Below are 15,165 nucleotides of genomic sequence, written 5' to 3' on the forward strand. Positions count from 1 at the left end.
GAGTATTCGGCCATAGCGATTTCAGACCATGCTCCGCACTGGGTTGATCTGGAGATGGGGGAGGCGCGGGACCAGCGCCCGCTCTGGCGCCTGGATGTGGGGATGCTGGCTGATGAGGAGGTGTGTAGGAGGGTCCGGGGAAGTATTGAGGGATATCTTGATACCAACGACACGGGGGAGGTCCGGGTGAGGATGGTCTGGGAGGCTCTGAAAGCAGTGATCCGGGGGGAGCTGATCTCCATCCGGGCCCATAGGGAAAGGCGGGAGAGGAAGGAGAGGGAGAGACTGGTGGGGGAGCTCCTGGATGTGGACAGGAGATACGCGGAGGCACCGGAGGAAGGGTTGCTGGGGGAACGGCTAGTTTGCAGGCCAAATTTGACTTGTTGACCACCAGAAAGGCTGAGACACAGTGGAGGAGGGCGCAGGGCGCGGTATATGAGTATGGGGAGAAGGCGAGCAGGATGTTGGCGCATCAGCTCCGCAGGCGAGATGCGGCTAGGGAAATTGGTGGAGTGACGGATAGGGGTGGGAATGTAGTGCAGAAGGGGACAGAAGTAAATGGAGTCTTTAGGGACTTCTACGAGGAACTGTACCGGTCAGAACCTCCGATGGGGAGAGGGGGGATGGAGAGCTTCATGAACAGGCTATGTTTCCCAAGGGTTCAAGAGGAGCTGGTAGAGGGGCTGGGGGCGCCGATAGAGTTGGAGGAGCTAGTCAGGGGGATTGGACAAATGCAGTCAGGTAAGGCGCCGGGGCCGGACGGGTTCCCGGTGGAATTTTATAAAAAGTATGCGGATCTGGTGGGCCCCCTGTTGGTGCGAGCCTTCAATGAGGCATGGGGGGGGGGCTTTGCCCCCGACGATGTCGCGGGCACTGATCTCTCTGATCCTGAAGCGGGATAAGGACCCCATGCAGTGTGGATCATACAGGCCTATCTCGCTCCTCAATGTTGACGCTATGTTGCTGGCGAAGATCCTGGCCACCAGGATAGAGGACAGTGTGCCAGGGGTTATACACGAGGATCAGACAGGATTTGTCAAGGGACGGCAGCTCAACACGAATGTGCGGAGACTGCTAAATGTTATTATGGTGCCGGCAGTGGAGGGGGAGGCGGAGATAGTGGTGGCGCTGGATGCGGAGAAAGCGTTTGATAGAGTTGAGTGGGGGTACCTGTGGGAGGTGCTGGAGCGGTTTGGATTTGGGGAGGGATTCATCAAATGGGTGAGGCTGCTCTACGCGGCTCCGATGGCAAGTGTAGTTACCAATGGAAGGAGATCGGAGTACTTTAGGCTCTACCGTGGGACCAGGCAGGGGTGCCCCCTGTCCCCCTTGCTCTTTGCATTGGCGATTGAACCTTTGGCTATGGCATTGAGGGAGTTAGGGAGATGGAGGGGTCTGGTGCGGGGTGGGGAGGAACATCGTGTATCGCTGTATGCGGACAACCTGCTGTTATATGTGGCGGATCCAGAAGGGGGAATGCCGGGGGTGATGGAGCTGTTAGCGGAATTTGGGGGCTTCTCGGGCTATAAGTTAAATTTAGGCAAGAGTTAAGTGAGGTATTTGTAGTACACCCAGGTGATCAGGAGGAGGGAATTGGGAGACTCCCATTTAAGAGGGCAGTGAAGAGTTTCAGATACCTGGGGGTGCAGGTGGCCAGGAGTTGGGGGACTCTCCATAAGCTTAAATTTGCCAGGCTGGTGGAGCAGATGGAGGAGGAATTTAAAAGGTGGGACATGGTGCCGCTATCGTTGGCGGGTAGAGTGCAGTCCGTCAAAATGACGGTTCTCCCGTGGTTCTTGTTCCTTTTTCAGTGTTTGCCCATCTTTATCCCTAGGGCCTTTTTTAGAAGGGTGACTAGCAGCATCTTGAGCTTTGTTTGGGCGCATGGGACCCCGAGGGTGAAGAGGGTCTTCTTGGAGCGGGGTAAAGATTTGGGGGGGGGGGGGGGGGGGGGTGGCTGGCGTTACCCAATCTCTTGGGGTATTATTGGGCGGCCAATGTGTCGATGGTGCGCAAGTGGGTAATGGGACAGTATGGAAACGGATGGAGAGGGCGTCCTGTGGAGATACAAGCTTGGGGGCCCTGGTAACGGCGCCGTGGCCGCTCCCTCCTACGAGGTATACCACGAGTCCGGTGGCGGCGGCTACCCTCAAGATTTGGGGGCAGTGGAGGCGACATAGGGGAGAAGTGGGGGGCTCGTTGGAGGCTCCGTTAAGGGGGAAACCATAGGTTCGTCCCGGGGAACATGGATGGGGGATTTCAGGGTTGGCACAGAGGGGGCATCAGACAGCTGAGGGACCTGTTTATTGATGGGAGGTTTGCGAGCCTGGGGGAGTTGGAGGAGAAATTTGTGCTCCCCCGGGGAAGATGTTCAGGTATCTGCAGGTAAAGGCAATTGCTAGGCGGCAGGTGGAGGGATTCCCTTCGCTTCCCGCGAGGGGGGTGAGCGACAGGGTGCTTTCGGGGGTCTGGGTCGGAGAGGGGAAGATATCTGATATCTACAAGGTTATGGAGGAGGCGTCAGTAGAGGAGCTGAAAGCTAAGTGGGAGGGGGAACTGGGGGAACAGATCGAAGACGGGACATGGGCTGATGCTCTGGAGAGGGTTAATTCTTCCTCCTCGTGTGCGCGGCTTAGCCTCATCCAATTCAAGGTGCTGCACCGGGCCCACATGACTGGGACGAGGATGAGTAGGTTCTTTGGGGGTGAAGGGGGGGGGGGGAAGAGGAAGAGGCGGAGGGAAAAGGGGGGGGGGGGGGAAAGAGGGGGGGGAGAGAGGGGGGGGGAAAGGGGGGGAGGGGGAGGGCAAGGGGGGGCGGACAATGACTATGTTTATTTAATTTAAATTTATTGTTAAGTTCTTTTGTTGTTCATTGGGGTTGGGGGGGTGGGGGGATGTGATACATGCGTCGATACGGTCTGGGGGTGTTACAGTTATTATGGGTTATTTTATTGCATTTCATTGTTTGTCGTTATGTTTTATATTTTCTGTAAAAAATTCCAATAAAAATTATATTAAAAAAAAAAGAATCTACCAACTTCGACCATGAAAATATTCAATGACCCTCATCCCTACCACACTCTGGGGTGGGGAAAGGGGGGGGGGGGAAGGGTCATCATCTCTCTCCCTCATTTTTCCCACAGTGTCCCTCTAGTTCTGGTCTCTCCCACAAGGGGAAACATCCTTTTGGTATCCACTTTGTCAACCGCCCCCCAAGATCATATATGTTTCAGCAAGATTACCTCCCATTCTTCTGAAATGCAGTTGATACAGCTCCAACCTCTCATAGATAGCCCCCTCATCCTAGGAATCGAGAGAACATTCTTTTAACTGCTCATGTCTTTTCTTAAATATGGAGACCAAAGCTGTACTTCGTACTCCACATGTGCTCTCTCCAATGCCATGTACTGTAGCAACATATCCCTACTTTTATATTCCATTCTCCTTGCAATAAATAACATTCCTTTTGCCTCCCTAATCATTTTCTGTTCCTGCGTTTAATTTTTTTGTGATTAATGAACTGAGGTATACTCAAATCCCTTTGCATCTCTGAGCTCTGCAATCTCTCACCATCTGCCAAATTTTTGCCTACTCACTTAACCTATCTATATTGCTTTGCAGATCCTGTTGATCCTCAATTATACATTTGGTCCCTTTATCCAAATCATTGATACAGATTGTTTTGCATATCTTGCACTATTTTTTTTCCTCTTGCAGAAGGGTGTGAAGTGTTGTAATGATTTTGGAGGCAGAAGAACAAACCTGTTTAACTGTTCTTAAGCACCCCTCCCTGAAGGCGGTCTTGAACTTGGGTTTCTCGATCAAAGACCGGGAACTGAACCACCAGCTCCCCCAAGATGTCCCTAAAGTATTCCAGGATTATCTTGATTGGTGCCCAGTAGGTGGCATTCTAAGTGGAGATCAGTGAGCTAAAGGGCCTTTTTCATCGGAAATTATATTGTGATCTTTTGTTGAACTGCAGGAAAAAACGCATTCCTCACAAATTCAGCACCTGCATAACAAATGCTGGAATACAATGGTGGCAATCAAATTAGGTCCAAAATACTGCCACACATCCCAATGCTTTCAAACCCTTCCAACTGCAAGTCCCTCTGCTCACAATCTTGTCATATCCAGACACCCCTCCCCGCTCCTTCACACGCTCTAAAGCCATATAAACTGCACCACCATCACGACTGTCAGACCCAAGAATTGCTGTGTAAATGAAATTGTATATTCCAATCACAATGGAAAACCAACTCCACAGCACTGCTTTTTGTCAGAATTGGCTCCGAATATTTTCAAAGTTCAGCAATCCTCATGAAAACTCTGCAACTGTCTCTCTCTTCTCCCCCACACTGATGCCAACACTTTAATATGCTGTATGTTGTCTAGTCCCTTCTGCATATTGAAGGAAAGTACAATAATCAAGGACATCTACTTGTAGTTTCTATGCAAAAACAGACAGAGTCACTACATTCAGTCTTCATTGTATCAGTTTCATTCCTGGAATAACTTCTTGGAAAAAAAAAAGTGGAATTTGGTGTGTGCACTTAGTGCAAATTGTAGTCCTGATGATCTTGATATCTTGGGTATTACATTGAGACTGTCATATTATTGCTTACTTACTCCTCCCTCCCCGATGCACCATAAGCAATGTTTCCTGGTATGAGAGAACTGTTCCCTGAGAAGAACGTTGGACTTTTAGTCTTTGGAATCTAGAAGAATGAGAGTTGATTTCATTGAAGCATTTAAACTCTTAAAGAAATGACAGGGTTGATGTAAGAGGCTGTTTCACTTGGCTGGACAGTGGTTTTTATCTTGTGATCCACAGATCACCAGTGGTCTCGAAGGTCCTCCAGATTGTCTGTGGGTGGGTCCAAGGTCCATGTCACCACCATGCAATGTGATAATTGAGGCCATATGAAAAACATAGGCCAGAATCCTCATCCTCACCACTTACATGCTGTCACTCAAACTAGATTGGCTCTTGCATGTAGCACAAGTTGTCATAAGTGCAAGCAACAACAATGTAGTTCTATAAACAAGACTTATGTTACTGCTACAACTTAAAACCGCAGGATGGGATTTCTAACACTTTGGAGTCCAATATGAGACTGAAATTCACCAGCTTGGAACTAGACATCATCTCAGTAAAAAAATGTTTTTGAAATGAAAATGGGTCTAATGAGGTCTTTTGACTCACCTAAGTGGTCTGCAAACAAAAAAAATTGTAAACTACTGGTCTCGAACTAGGGGTTATAGTCTCAGAACAAAATGCTGAACATGTAGCACTGAGATGAGAAGAACTTTCTTCACTGAGAGGGCTGTCAGTCTTTGGAATTCTTTATCTCGGAACTATGGATGTTCAGTCGTTGAGCATATTCAAGACTGAGATCGATAGTTTTTTTTTGGCACTAAGGGATATGGGGTTGGCACTAAAATATGGGGGGGGGGGGGGTGGGGGGGGGGGGGGGGAGAAGAGTGCTGTTGGGCATTTCCAACCACCATGTTCTGTAGTGCGGCACGTGGTCAGAGATTACAACTACCCAGTTTTGCGCGTTTGTTACCTCAGGAAGCATCCCCTGATCTGCTACATAAAGGAGTTCAATTCTCATGCCATTCCTGGTGCTGTACCTGTCCTGACGTTGGATTTGTTCAATGTCGGGTCCAGAGATGAGGAGAAATTTCTTCATCCAGACTGATCGGCCTGAGACCCAGGAGGCAATTGCAAGAGAACTCTGGAAGACCCCACTAATGTTCGATGTTATCCAATTCTTGAAAGTGCATAATGAATAATGCCCATGAATTGTAGAACCCCTCTATCCTTCCCCTCAGTTCAGATTTGACCGTCTCAAGAGTTAAGAATTCCAGCAGGTCCCCCCGCCACGCCAGGGCACAGGGTGGAGAGGTTGCTCTCCATCCCAACAGGATCCGCCTTTGGGCGATTAACGAGGCGAAGGTTACAACATCTGCCCCCGCACCCGTTTCCAACCCCGGCTGATCCGACACCCTGAATATGGCCTCCCAAGGGCCCGCGTCCAGTTTCACGTGCACCACTTTAGAGATTACCCTAAAAACCTCCTTCCAGTAATCCTCCAGTTTTGGACAGGACCAAAACATATGAACATGATTTTGCACCCCCCCCCCCCAGTTCACACACATCTTCTACCCCCTCAAAGAGTCAGCTCATCCTCGCCCTTGTGAGGTGTGCTCGAGATACGACCTTCAGCTGTATCAGCCCCAACCTTGCGCACGAGCACCCTCGGAGCACCTCATACCAGAACCTCTCCTCCATACTCTCTCCCAACTCTTCCTCCCACTTTGCTTTGATTCCTTCCAGTGGTGCCTTGCCCGCTTCCAAAATAGCCCCTTTAACCGCCGACACTACCCCCTTCTCCAGTCCCCATATCGTCAGCACCTCTTCCAGTAATGTGGAGGCCGGCTCCATCGGAAAGCTCTGTACCTCCGTTCTGGCAAAATCTCGAACCTGCATGTATCTAAACATTTTCCCCTGCTGCAGCCCATACTTCGCTCCCAGCTCCTTCAATCCTGCAAAACTATCCCCAAGAAACAAATCTTTTAGTGTCTTAATCCCCTTCTCCTCCCATTTCCGAAGATTTCTGTCCGACTTCCCTGGCTCAAATCTGTGGTTCCCCTGAATCTGCATTTCTCTTGACCCTGCCCCTAACCTGGTGTTGGCAAAACTGCCTCCAAATTCTCAATGCAGCTATTATTACCGGACTACCTGAGTATTTCCCTGGGGTCATTGGGAGCGACGCTGTTTCTAGTGCCTTCAACCCCGACCCCCTACATATACTCTCACAGCTGCTTTTATTGGGTCAATGGTCCTTACCAGGTCTTCAGAAGTTTCCATCCTCTGTTTCCAGAATTGAGGTTAAGAAGTCCACCAACTGTGCAGTAGATGGGGCTGATTTAGCACAGTGGGCTGGTTTAGATGGGTTTAGGAGGCTTTGTTTGTGTTTCGCCAGGACCACTCCGCTCCTGACCTTATTACAGCCTTGGTTCAAACATGGACAAGAGCTGAATAACAGAGTGAGGTGAGAGGAACTACCCTCAGGCAGCCCAAGCAGCTGGTTTTGCACAGTGGCTAAATAGCTGGCCTATAATGCAGAACAATGCCAGCAGTGCAATTCCCGTACTGGCTACCCCGAACAAGTGCTGGAATGTGGCGACTCGGGGCTTTTCACAGTAATTTCACTGAAGCCTACTTGTGACAATAAGCGATTATTATTAGATCATTGGGCTTGGAGCACAGGCTCCAGGGCTACCGCCATCATGCCTTCGACCACGCTCTCCAGAGCCTCGTGGTCAGTCTGTTACCATTTTTCCCCCACACCGTTACCGTTCACTGGGTGCATACTGTACCGCTTTAAGAGAAAACAAAACTGCGATAAAAGCTGCCGGCACTTTCACAGAGCCGAAGACTCACTTTGGGAAATCGCACAACCGATCGGGACTGTAGATAAGAAAAAAAAACTGCGCACCGGAGCCACCAAGTTCATGGCCATCTACAGCATGGCTGCCACCGCAAGTCCATGTGACGCGAATGTTAACTTGCCACTTGTCAGCCCAAGCCTGGATATTGTCCAGGTCTTGCTGCATTCGGAAATGGACGCCTTCATTATCTGAGGAGTCGCAAATGGTGCCGAACATTGTGCAGTCATCTGTGAACATTCCACATCTGACCTTATGATGGAAGGGAGGTCATTGATGAAGCACCTGAAGATGGTTGGACCCAGCACACTACCCTGAGGAACTTCTGCAGTGATGTCCTGGAGCGGAGATGATTGATCTCCAACCACCAGAACCATCTTCCCCCTGATTCCTATTGACTCCAGTTTAGCTAGGGCTCCTTGATGCCATGCTTGGTCAAATGCTGCCTTGAAGTTGAGGGTAGTTCCTATTACCTCACCTCTGGCATTCAGTTCTTGTCCATGTTTGAACCAAGGCTGTATTAAGGTCAGGAGCTAAATGATCCTGGCGGAACACAAAGCCTCCTTTATTGATGATGTGGAGATGCCGGCGTTGGACTGGGGTGAGCACAGTAAGAAGTCTTACAACACCAGGTTAAAGTCCAACAGGTTTGTTTCAAACACGAGCTTTCGGAGCACGGCTCCTTCTTCAGGTGAATCTGAAGAAGGAGCCGTGCTCCGAAAGCTCGTGTTTGAAACAAACCTGTTGGACTTTAACCTGGTGTTGTAAGACTTCTTACTGTCCTTTATTGATGGCTTTGTATGGTGTTGAAGAAGGTTTTTATATAATCAGTACAGCAAAAGTACTTTATATTATTGTCACAATAATCTTTATTATTGTCACAAGTAGGCTTACATTAACACTGCAATGAAGTTATTGTGAAAAGTCCCTAGTTGCCACATTCCGGTGCCTGTTCGGGTACACGGAGGGAGAACTCAGAATTCTCAGCTGGTACGGGAATTGAACACGTGCTGCTGGCGTTGTTCTGCATCACAAACCGGCTGTCTAGCCTACTGAGCTAAACCAGTATAAGAAGTATAGAGGGTTGGTGATACCCCACTTATTGAACTATGAGGGTATAATAAAGATTATTATAGGAAGATAAATAATGGTGGGGGAAGTATCTCTGCAAATATATAAAATTAATCTCACCAAGATTTTTATGCTAATAATTTTTTTTTGCTGTATTAATCTGTGATCAAATGTGTTTGACTCAATATTTACAGCCATTTTTTTGCTGTCAGCAAAATATAAGAATTGTTCAATACTTTCAAGGATACAACTTTGGGTAACCTTTCAAGCAATAAGGTACCGAGTAGTGGAATCATACTCTTGTTACAAAATAGCAAGTTGATAAAATAAAAGCTGTGTATATATGGCCCAATAGGTGTTGCAGTTGCTATCTCTTATTGACCCAATAGATGTGGAGTGTGGAATTCCTCAGAAGGTGGCCACTGTATTCATATTGGATTTCTGTTGACTTCCTCCAAAGCTGGCATAATTTAGCAACTGGATAAACTGTCATCTACTGGAGGTTTACTTTCCTGCGTTATGGGAATTACTTGTGTCGGAACATTTTGATGGTGAAGGCATTCAAACCAGTGACTCATACGATGCAGCTATGAAATAAGTGGGTTTTTGGTCACTTATTTGGCTAATGCAAAGAGACTATTGCAAGATGACTGTATGGATCAACCCAGCGTTTTACAAAGATCAGGTTACGACCCACAGATGGGTCGCAGGCAGGTGTTGGGAGGGTCGCATAGCGATCGGTCATGGTGCTCCCACGGTGGTCCAGATTACAGAAGAAGTGCCCAAGGCTGCTCCCGGCTTATCGGTAGAGAATGGTTGTAACTGCCGCCTTTTAAATGAAAATAAATGAGGCTGTGTAGAGTCGTCCGGCCAGAAGCAGCAGTAGAGATTAGGCCATGAGCCCTGTATGTACGTGCTTTTGCCGTCAGATCACAGTGGTGAGCCATTCAGTTCACGATAGAATTATAAATTGGAAGCATTTACAGGAAAAAACAAAAATTCCTCCTTTTTGATATGGTCATGCTCAGTCTTTTGAAATTTTATTTTTCATTTATTCAATTTTTCCTTTGCTTTTTTTCTAGGTGTGGATTACCCTTTAGGTATCTGTAGACCATGAATGTTGTCAGAAAATCTCCAGTAGTTTTGATGAAGCTACAGTGATTAGCATTGTTCATTATGGGACATACCTCCTGCAAGAAAAAAAATGAGCACTTGGCTCTCCCCAGCATGCTATTGAGATTTCTGATCAATTGGAATACCAATCTATTTTTCCAGATCATTAGATCACAGACTTAACTGTACATTAGCTGCAAAGATTATTAAAGTTTGGAGGGAATATATGAGGTGAGTGGGCGTGATCGCTAAATCTAATTTGAACCTTATAACATGTAAGACTGTATGGTTCACATGATGCAAAGATATGAAAATGCTGATCTGATTCGTGATAAAAGTTGATCAGTTTATCTTCTCTGTCTTTCTTCCTTCCAACTGCTGCTGTAATTGAAATATCATGGCCTAGATGTGTACCCCTATTTAATTAATTTGCACGTGGAAAAATTGATTACCAGATGAAAGTCAGCATAGGTTTGTTAAAGGCATATTGTGTTTGGCTAATTTGATTAAGCCCTTTGAAGTAATGCAGAAGGATTATTTTGTTGTACATGTCGACTTTCCAAAGGCATTTAATAAAGTAGCGCAGGCAGACTGTGTGAAATTGAAGCCCATAGCATTGAAGGGGCAGTGGCAGCATGGATACAAAATTGGATAAGGTGCAGAAAGTGGAGATTGATTGTGGATGGTTACTTGCCAGAATGGAAGGCCCATATGATGTTTTCCAGGCGCAGGGACTGGTGTTGAGACCACTGCACTTCTAAATTATATATTAATAACCTGGGCCTTGGTATATGGGATATCATTTGAAGTTGCACTAACAGTAAAGGGGATAGTTACAAACTTCAGGAGGATGATAAGCTGGTGAGGTACATGACAGTTGTAATTTAGTGCAGTGCGAAGTGACGCACTTTGATGAGAAGAATGGGAGGAGAGGCGACTAAATGTACAATTTTAAAGATGGTGCAGGAATAGACACAAGTAAGGGCACACGTAGACATTTCATTGAAGGTAGCTGAATAAATTGAGAAGGCTGTTAAAGAAGGATAAAGGATTTTTAGTATTACAAATAAGAGGCATGGAGCACAGATGAGGAAGTTACACTAAACCTTTAGAAGTGGTTAGGCCTCAACTGGAGTATTGTCTATTATGTGACCACCACACTTTCTGAAGGATGGCAGGGCCTTAGAGAGGCGATGAAAGACTTCAGTTACGTTGAAAGTCCAGAGAAACTGCGGTTGTTCTTAGAAAAACGGAGGCTGAGGAAGAACCAGAGGCAACAGAAGGAAAACACGTTTGACACAGCAAGTTGTTTTATATGGAATGAAAGGGTGGCACAAACAGAATCAATAGTAACTTCATAAGAGAATAGGATCAATTAAAGAAAAAAGAAATTACAGGGCGAAAGGGAAAGAGTAGGCACAGTGGTTGGAAATGGCCTCCTTTTGGGCCGCATCATCTCATAAAGACCAAAGGAAAGTGGCAAAATATATGGAATTGACATAGCAAATGGCAGTAAAGAAGAATTGAACAATGACATTGTGTCTGGTTAAAATTCTGATCTGGGGGCTTCTGGTGGTGGCCTTGGAGTGAGCAGTCTCACATTTGGTAGCTCCCACTTGAGGTGGAATTTTTCGGTACTTTCCCCGTCTGAGGGGTGAAATGTTTGGATGAAAAGAGGTGTTGGAGTGCCAAGTGAAGGTGTAACTCCGCTGTTGTTGCTGGTGGATGGATCCACAAACTAGGAGAAGAAGGGAGCTGCAGGGGCAGGAGAGTCTTCGAGGTGTGCCACAAGTTAAGAGGGCAGAGGGCCTGTTCTGCCTGCCCAGTGGTCAACGAAGCAGCTGGTGGATTTTTTAAATGATAAGTTTGGTCTGCAGAGGAGGGAGGTCCTGGAGGACTTGGCCAAGGTGGTGTAGCCACTCAAAGCAGGGGTTGACCGAGTGGAGCAGAGGCTGGGCCGGGCAATCTAGAAAGTGGAAGAGGCAGTGGGGGAGTGTGAGAAGCAGCTCCCCTCATTGGTGGCTGAGGTGGGGGTGATGAGGGAGACCCAAAAGATGCTGAAGGAGAAGGTGGAGGACATGGACCACCACTGCAGGAGGTAAAATTTGAGGACAGTGGAGATGCCCAAAGGCATTGAAGGAACAGAGGCTGGCCAGTATGTGGCCAAAATGTTGGAGAAGCTGATGGGGAAGAGGCCTTTGCATGGCTCCTGGAGGCAGTCCGAGCACACAGGGTACTGATGAGGCTGCCGATGGGCGATGGTGGTGCGGTTGCACCATATCTTGGACAAAGAGAAGATTCTTCAGTGGGTGAGGCAGATAAGAACCCGAGAAGGGAATGAGCTCCGGGTGTACCAAGACCTGGGCATGTGGGTGAGTGACCTGGCAGAATTTCTGGGGCTGGCGAAGGTCAAGTTCGTCCTGAGGGGCCGGTCGATGGATTCACCCAGAGGTGGAAGCCGTTCATTTACTTATTTAAGGGGCACAGGAAGCAGTCTTACAACACCAGGTTAAAGTCCAACAGGTTTGTTTCAAATCACTAGCGTTCAGTGCACTGCTCCTTCCTCAGGTGAATGAAGAGATAGGTTCCAGAAACATATACATAGACAAAGTCAAACATTTACTCTGAATGTGAGGGGGGGGGGGGGGTTTGTCAATGTAATGCGGCATGAATCCAAGGTCCCGGTTGAGGCTGTACTCATGTGTGCGGAACTTGGCTATATGTTTCTGCTCGGTGATTCTGTGTTGTGGCGCGTCCTGAAGGCCGCCTTGGAGAACGTTTACCCGGAGATCAGAGGTCGAATACCCTTGACTGCTGAAGTGTTCCCCGACTGGAAGGGAACATTCCTGCCTGGTGATTGTCGCACGATGTCCGTTCATCTGTTGTCACAGCGTCTGCATGGTCTCGCCAATGTACCACACTTCGGGACATTCTTTCCTGCAGTGTATGAGGTAGACAACGTTGGCCGAGTCGCACGAGTATGTACCGCGTACCTGGTACCATTTGTATCAAATCTCAATTATTGTAGCTACTGTCTTAATTCTCCTGGCTAAAGTTTGTTGGAGAGTGCTTGTGAAGATTTGAAATTGGTAACATCAGGATGGAGACTATCGTGGATGTGTTTGACAGTACATCAGAAGTATAAGACCATTACTACGTATGACAGCGATGGTGTGCCGTGGTAGAATCAGCTCATTGACGAGGGAGGGAGCCAGGTTGCAGGAGCTGCTCCTATGTCACAGCTGCCATTCGAGCTCTGAAACCCAGAGCTCAAGGCTCTGCAGGTATGACACTTCCTGCACATGTGGTCGTCCTGGACATTGGTAGTGTCCACAGCCCATATCTTACCAGACGTGTATTCTACAGTAACTGGCTGTCCTGCCAGAACTTCAAATTTACTTCCCTTATGTTAACTTTATTTTATTTCGGTTTGCTTATGCAACTTTATTTTACTTGGCCTTGGCTTAACTTTATTTCCCCATTGCTTGTATAATAAGTAGCCCACTCTTCTAAAAAATAATGTGCTTTTCTAATTCTCAGCTACTTCATGACACTCCCTAACAGCAATTCTTCACAGATCAACGAACTTGTGTTTCTCCTGTGATGTCAGGTGCTAGCTGCCTCCCTGGCTGGGACCCTCCTCTCGCACTCTCATCTAGGTGCTGCTGACCGCCTATCCAGGGTGGGCCTCGCGCGAACTCCTCTCCTAAAGGTGCGCTGAATGCCTGTCTCAGGGTTCTCTTCTCACACTCTTCTCTAGTGCTGTTGACTGCCTGGCTTGGGGTCTTCCTCTCCCACTCTCCTCCTTGTTCATGTAAATGTATTGGTTTAAAGTAATTAATAGAAGAAGCAAAGGTGGTAACGCAGTGAGTGGTTTAAGGTTTGGAATGCACTGGCTGGGAGTGTGGTGGAGGCATGTTCAATAGGAAATTGGGCTGTTACCTGAAAATTAAGACTGTGTATGGTTATGGGGAGAAGGCAAGGAGTGGCATGAGGTGAGTTCTCATTCAGAGAGCTGGTGCAAGCAAGATGGGCCAAATGACAACCTCCTGCGCCATAACAAACCTGTGATTCAGTCAGTTTTGAAGATTGGCAAAGCTAATTTTGATTCTACAGTAATACCACGATGCTGCTTCAATAAAAAGAGGAAACCGTAAATATACACACGCTATTTTGTTAAGCTTAAAAGCAGTTGTTGTTTTCATGCATGCATGGTGTTACATTTTTCTGTTTATTGATTGTAACTTTGAAAACTAGGAACACGTTTATTAAATAGTGATTCAGAAAGGGCACTGCAGAGATGTGCTGATTTATCAGAAACTAATTACAGAACTTTAAAAGAAAACAGCTCCATGAGAAAATCTTGGCATTAATTGGAAGTTTGCAAGCTGGTGTCCTCTGAATTTAGGATCTGTGAGGATAATCTGACTTCTGACTTTTATCTATTTGTTTACTTTCTGTTACTCTATATTTACCCAAAATACTTTTCTGCAATAATGGCCATTTGGAAATTAAGATAGGTTGCCCAATTGTATATTTCCAGGGGATCACCCAAAAAGAAAAGTTTGATTAAACGATAGTCCATACAATTATCTTTTTTTTAAAGACTTGACCAGTGTTATGAATGCAAATTAGGTCTCAGTGGGTAAGTTCCTTTGGCAGTCCTCGAGGCATTAGTAGTTTTGCTTTAAATCGTATGCCTAGTATTTCCTGAAGCAGCTTGGAATATTTTGTACATTAAAGGCAAATAAATGCAATTTGTCATTGTCAAGTCAATTTAATACTTTCCTCACTATTGAGGTATTGGCTGTGTTATGGCCCACATACATGGCTATAAGCAATGGTACATAACTTTATAAGTAGCTTGCCTATACAGAAAAAAGTAATCTTGGGACGTATCTATGTTTCAGTCATCATGGAATTCATATGTTGACTGCATAAAATATTGCAATTTTTAGAAAGCTTTTGCCTGTATGTATTGCTATCCTGTGTGTTGAACTCTTATTAAATTTCGATAAAGTGAAGGGTATTTGGAATTTGAATGAGGGGGCAGTTGGATGGGTAAAACTTCATCAGTTAAAGTTTATTTCCTCTAAATGTTTATGGGTCATTAAAGGTGTCAGTGCAAAAAAGATAAATTCATGAAAAAGCAGAGAATCCTTGGGTTTTAATTTGGACCATTGAAGATAAAAATAAAGTCGCTGAGTTTAAATTGATTCAAGAAATTTGATGAGGTGGAATTAGATTTAATTGAAAGACCTCAGCTCAGCCAGTGGTCAATGGTCACCCAAACTGTGGTTGGCAGATACTGGAAGGGTTTCTTTGTGGGGTAGTCAGCTGCTGAAGAAACTGTCATTCATATTTGTGTTGAAAGGAAACAAAGTTAAACAGTTAACAATGATCATACTCACCGCAGGCATGAGAAACTGTCAAAAAGTGCACCAGCCGCATGTCGACTTCACAGCCCATCATGAAGCCCATTCTAACTCTGTTGAAGCAGCTGGGCTGTGACTGCTCGTATGG

At 46.5% G+C, this 15,165-nt stretch overlaps 1 protein-coding gene across 1 annotated transcript in view; it reads left to right on the forward strand.

Annotated features, from left to right (window-relative positions):
- Nucleotides 1-15,165, forward strand: part of ppp2r5a (protein phosphatase 2, regulatory subunit B', alpha isoform) — a 288,446-nt gene that overhangs the window by 97,352 nt on the left and 175,929 nt on the right. The gene's annotated exons all lie outside the window — the stretch shown is intronic.

The sequence above is a fragment of the Scyliorhinus canicula genome, chromosome 1 (assembly GCF_902713615.1).
Source record: "Scyliorhinus canicula chromosome 1, sScyCan1.1, whole genome shotgun sequence".
NCBI classification, from domain to species: domain Eukaryota; kingdom Metazoa; phylum Chordata; class Chondrichthyes; order Carcharhiniformes; family Scyliorhinidae; genus Scyliorhinus; species Scyliorhinus canicula.